The sequence below is a fragment of the Suricata suricatta genome, chromosome 1 (assembly GCF_006229205.1).
Source record: "Suricata suricatta isolate VVHF042 chromosome 1, meerkat_22Aug2017_6uvM2_HiC, whole genome shotgun sequence".
Lineage (NCBI taxonomy): Eukaryota > Metazoa > Chordata > Mammalia > Carnivora > Herpestidae > Suricata > Suricata suricatta.
In genome coordinates, this window is record NC_043700.1 from 111,314,846 (window position 1) to 111,321,081 (window position 6,236).

The following is a 6,236-nucleotide window of genomic DNA, read 5'->3' on the forward strand; positions in this document are numbered from 1 at the left end:
GTGAGTAGTCAAGCACATAGCCAGAATTTGAAAAACAGCTAGAAATAGCCAGAGGTTATAAAACCTTTGAGAATGACAGATCAAGCCTCTTTGAAGGATGTGACAAAATACTCATCCCATTAGGTAGTATCTAAGTAGAAAGGCTTCTGGTAAGGACTTGGGTGAGGGGTTGCGGCTTGTCTCTCTGACTGGGTGTGCCAGTGTTTTGCCTGGCTTGTATAGTTGTCTGCATGTACTAAATTACATATCTTCTACCTGTATTAAGATAATTTATATCCTTTGTGTGTATGAGTTGGTATCTTCCGTTAATCACAGAATCATCACCTTTTTGACAACCATGCAATCCTACAAGTGAAGACCACTCTACTTATCAACTTTCTCTTCTCTGGGTGGAATGCCTCTTTTAAATAAGTTATTTTAAAGCCATCTAATTATCATTGCTTCCACATACCTGCCACTCACTTGTTCAAGCTTGTAGAAAATTCTTTATATTTTTTCTTAACATTTTTAACACAGTGTCCTCTTCTTTCTAACTGTAATCCGGTAGAAAATGACGGTATCAAAGACCCTTGTTCAGATTCAAGTTTAAGCCTGTATCCTGGGTTCTTTGGAACTTATTTCACCTGAGCCTAATTTTTAAATAAAAATCATAGTAAATTGAGAAAAATTACAATGCAGTTGTGAGCATTATGATAATGTAAAATGTGTTGAGCAATATACTTGATACATAATAAAATTAAAGTTAACTTCTCTTTTATATATTTGTCAATATACAATAGTTCTTAATACCTCAAATTGATGTAAACCATTTACTCTTAAATATTTGTCACAAGATTCACTGTTCAGTGATAAAAACAAGACATGATCATTTACCACAAGGGTTGAAAAGTGGTCTTATTGAAAAATGTTGAAAATAACTCTATAGCTTTCTTTCCATTTGTGATAGTTTTGTTTATGACAATTGAGCTAAGTTGAAATATATCTCCCAGAATTCTCTTTTCTGTATGGTTTCAAAGTAGGATGGAATACAAGAAAGTTTATGTAAGATTTAAAAGACGCAAGTGAAATATAAGCTAGGATACTTGAAAGGTGAGCACAGGACCCCAAATGGCTGCAGTTTACATACATTGTTTTTGATCTACAGATTTTCTTTGATTTCCAGCAGCAGCAGCAGCAGCAGGGTCTGCAGTTCTTTTGGCTTTTGCTAGATGTTCTCCTACAGCTTCTCTGAGACCAGGAACATATACAGCCTCTTTTTTTTAAGTTTATTTATTTATTTTGAAAGGAAGAGTGAAAGGGAGAGAGACGCACATAGAGGGGGAGAGAGAGAATCCCAACAGGCTCCACACTGTCAGCACAGAGCCCGATGTGGGGCTCCGACTCACAAACTATGAGATCATGACCTAAGCCGAAATCATGAGTGGGATGCTTAACCAACTGGGCCACCCAGGTGCCTTAGGAAGAATTTTGAAGGCAAGTGTGACACCTTCATATGCAGGATACCACCTGGCAAAATTTTCGAGTTAAGTAGCCCCTTTGCAACCCTGTTACAATACATAGATATATTGACCAAAATACAGATAAGCACAGATCATTGTTGGTTTAGATGCAATGAGAAGTAGCTGTGGGCAGTTTCCAGTTTGTCTTGATAGTTCTCTTCATTCTTTCAGATTTCAATTTGCCTTTGCTTTCACCCACTTCATACCCAGCTTGGTATTCTTACCTGTATGCCCTGCTTACATTCCATGTTTCAGGACAGTCACCAGAAAGAGAGACAACACTGTTCATCGATGTTATTTCTAGCTCTCACAATTCCATAAGTCCTAAAATATATTCTGCATTCCTTATCAGTCATAGTGGTTCTTGCCAGACTGAATCCTAACTTTATGCCATTGGAAAGTGTCTCACTTTTCTCCAAAAGCCTTTTTTCCCCTTTGTATTTGCATAGATACATTTTCTATATCTGAAGCCCAAGCAGCAATTTGGTTTAATAATTTCACAAACAATTTTGTGTGAGCTACAAAGCATTCTTTGTGTCCATCTTCCATTTATATCTGTTACACCTTTCACCATTTCAGAGTATGTAATTATTGAATTCTTATTATACTAAGTAACTTGCATTATCTCATTGAATCTTCATGAGATAAGTTACTATTACTTTTGTCTTCAGGGATAGAAATGAGAAAAAAACTCAGAAATGGATGAATTTGGTATTACCTCTTTTATGGGAGCATAGTTGGTAGCTCATTTGCAAAACTACCAACACATCAGTTTATAGAAAATCAGAGGTGTTATTTACAAAATAAGAAGACATGCCAAATTGCAGAAAGAGTAAATATTTTAGTCCATTTGGGGAGAAGTGATATCTTAAAAATATTAAGTCTTTCAGTCTATAAATTTTTTATATTTCTCCATTTGTTTCTGTCTTCTTTACTTGCTCATATCAACGTTTTGTGCTTCAAAGATTTACACATCTTTGGTTAAATTTATTCTAATTATTTTCTTTTTATCACTTGAATTGTCTTTTATGCCCAGAGATTTAGATAATTTGGATTAAGTAACAAAACTTATATGGATAAATTGGATTAGAAAAGAAATCTGTGAATTGTTTGAGTCCCAGAAGAGGGAAAGAAGAGAGAAGAAAACTTATTTTAAAAAATAATGCCTGAGAATCACCCAAATCTGGGGAGATATTTTGAATATCCAAGTTCATAAAGCTCATAAATCACCAAACAAAATCAACTTAAAGAGGTCCTCCCCGACACATTATTAAAAAACTGTCAAAAATTAAAAAAACAAAAAAAAAGAATCTTCAAAATATTAAGATAAATAAAGTTTGAAACTTACAAAGGAACCCCAGTGAGGCCATATGTGTTATTCTCAGCAGAAACTTTAAGAGCCAGAAAAGAGAATGATATATTCAAAGTGCTGAAAGGAAAAAACAAACAAACTGCCAACCAAAAGCACTCTATTTAGCAAAGTTTTGTCTTTCAGAAATGAAGGGAAGGGGCATCTGGATGGTTTGGTTGGTAGAGAATGTGACTCTTGACCTTGGGGTTGTAAATTCAAGCCCTTCATTGGGTGCAGAGATTACTTAAAAATGAAATCTTAAAAAAAAGAGTTGGTTAGAAAAAAAATGAAAGGGAGATATAGACTTTCCCAAACAAAAGCTAGGAGAGTTCACCACCACTAGAAATGCCTTCCAAGAAATGCTGAAAAGATTCTTCAAATTTAAATAAAAGGATACTTATTAGTAACATGAAAACATATGAAAATATACAACAAACAGTAAAAGTAAGTATATACTCAAAATTAGAATAACTATAATACCATAATATGTAATACTATAATATAGCTATAATAATTTGTTAATAGATATACAATATCAATGATAGATTATGGGATCAAAACTATAAAAAGGGTGGTACAAGAGTAGAGTTTTTTATGTAATTAAATTTATTATTAGCAGAGAACAAAATTTGTATCTGTGAGATGTTTTATTTAAGCCTGGTAACTACGAAACAGAAACTTATAGTAGAAACACAAAAAATGAGGAAAAGGGAATCAAAGCATGCCACTATGGAAAAGTGTCAGTTTACACAGAAAAGCACCAAGCGAGGGAGAAATAAGGGAAAAATAAAACCCCTGAAAAAACAAGATAACATTAATAATAATTAATATCAACTGACCATTATTAATATCAATAATGTCTCTAAATGTAAATGGACTAAATTCTCCAATCAAAAGACATAGAGTGGCTGAATGGATCTTTTTAAATGTTTATTATTTTTCTTTGAGACAGAGAGACAGAGTGAGTGGGGGAGGGGAAGAGAGAAAAGGAGACAGAAGCCCAGGCAGGCTCCACACTGTCAGTGCAGAGTCTAGTGTGGGGCTCAAACTCCCAAGTTGTGAGATCATGACATAAACCAAAACCAACAGACTCAGACACTTAACCAACTAACTGAACCAGGGGTGCCTGGATGGATTTCTCTTAAAAATTATATAACTGTATGCTGTCTAAAAGAGATTCACTTCAACTTTAAGGAAACAGATTCAAAGTGAAGGAATATAAGTGGAAACCAAAAAAAAAAAAAAAAGCAGGAGTAATAATAGAATAAAGACTAAAAATCATACAATTATCTCAATAGATGCAGAAAAGCATTTGACAAAATGCAACATTCTTTCATGATAAAAATTCTCAACAAATTGGGTATAGAGGAATGTACCACAATGTAATTAAAAGCCATGTGTGAAAAACCCACAGGTAACATGAATGGTGAAAGGTTGAAAACTTGTTCTCTAAAATTAGGAGTCATACACAGGTGGCTACTCTCACCACTGCAATTCAACATAGTAATGGAAATGCTAACCAAAGCAATCAGGTAAGAAAAAGAAATGGAAGTTATTGAAATCATAAAGGAAGAAGTAAAACTGTCTTTATGTGTAATGGTCTTATATAGAGAAAATCCTAAAGACTCCACTAAAAAAACTATTATACCAAACACCAAACTAAGTAAAGTTACAGGATAGAAAATCAACATACAGAAATCACTTGTGTTTTCATATATTAACAATGGACTCTCTGAAAAAAAAGGAAACAATCCCATTCATTGTAGATTCATAGTAGCACCAAAAACAATACAATACTTAGGAATAAATTTAATCAATTAGGTGAAAGATTAATACACTGAAAACTATAAACTTTGATTATGAAAATTAAAGAAAACACAATTAAATGGAAAGGTATATCTTATTCATGAACTGGAAGAATTAATATTGTTAAAATGTCCATTATACCCAAAGTCATCTATAGAGTTAATGAATTCTTATCAAAATTGCTATTTATTTATCACAATAGAAAAAACAATCCCTAAATTTGTACGGAACCACAAAAGACCTCAAAAACCCAAAGCAATTATGAGAAAGAACAGTGCTGGAGGCATCATATTTATTGATTGAAAACTACTACAAATCTGTAGTTTTTTTTTTCCATTTGCTGCAAAAAGCTTTATTTTCATTTGGTCCATGGCTTGGGAAAGGGCTCCAGGCTTAAAAAGCTGCCTACTGGCTGCAAGGAGAGACTCAGCAAGAGCCCTGGCACCTGGGGGATACCAGAGGGACCCTCTCAGAGGCTGCTGGGCTCCAGAGGCTTCTAATCATGCTTGAGGGTGAGCCTTTCCACGAGATACTCACCCAGCCCAGCCTGGGGACCGGACAGCCTGCGGAGATTAGTCAGGTGGTCACCCATCTTCTTGGTGAGTTTCACCTCCTCATTTAGAAAGTGATTCTCCAGGAAGTCACAGAGATGAGGGTCTCCGTGGGCAGAACTCAGGGCATGCAGGTCCAAAAGGGCCTTGTTCAAGTTCTTCTCCAGAAGTAGGGCGGCTTCCATGGCGTGGAGGGTTTTACCCCACTCATCTTGGGACAGCTTCTGCACGTCCTGGAAGAGGGCGCAGCCACCACGCTAGTTTTGCATCTTCAGGAGATGCTCAGCACCCTCCCGCTTCTCCTCAGCCAGCTCGCAGAAGTGGCCCACGTCCTCCAGAGCCGGGTCTTCACGGTCGAAATAGAAGCCCAGAGAGAGGTAGGTGTAGGAGGCCCGCAGATGCACGTTGACCAGGCAGTTGACGGCGGCCTCCACGTCGGTGGAATAATTCTGACAAATCTGTGAGGTCATGGCTGATCGTAAAGAGGAGCTAAATTCAAAATCCAGTGTTGACTGGTCCCGAAGGCAAACAGTGGGCAAGAAGATGGCTTGACTGACGTTGATGTTGGGACTGGAAAAAAAACTGGAGTAATCAAAGCAGTATGGTTCTGGCATAAAGATAGACAGACCAATGGAATAGAATTGAGAGCACAGAAATAATCCCTCACGTATGTATGGTCAACTGATATTTGACAAGGGAGTTGAGAATACTCAATGAGAAAAGGATACTCTCTGGTCACCTGGCTGGCTCACTCAGAAGAGCATGTGACTCTTGCTCTCAGGATCATGAGTTTGAACTCCATGTTGGGTGTAGAGATTACTAAAAAAAATAAATAAATAAACTGAAAAAAAGGGTAGTCTCTTCAATTAATGATTTTTGGAAAACTGGATAAACACATGCAGAAAAAAATGAAATCGGGACTCTATCTTACACCTCTCATAAAAATTAACTCAAAGTAGATTAAAGACATAAACATGAGACCTGAAGCCATAAAACTCCTAGAAAAAAATACAAGTAAAAAACTCTTTG

The 6,236-nt window shown here is 36.1% G+C and overlaps 1 pseudogene; it reads right to left on the minus strand.

Moving 5' to 3' along the window:
- Positions 1-5,152: 5,152 nt before the first annotated feature.
- On the minus strand, positions 5,153-5,678 carry LOC115276260 (annotated as a pseudogene).
- Positions 5,679-6,236: the final 558 nt, after the last annotated feature.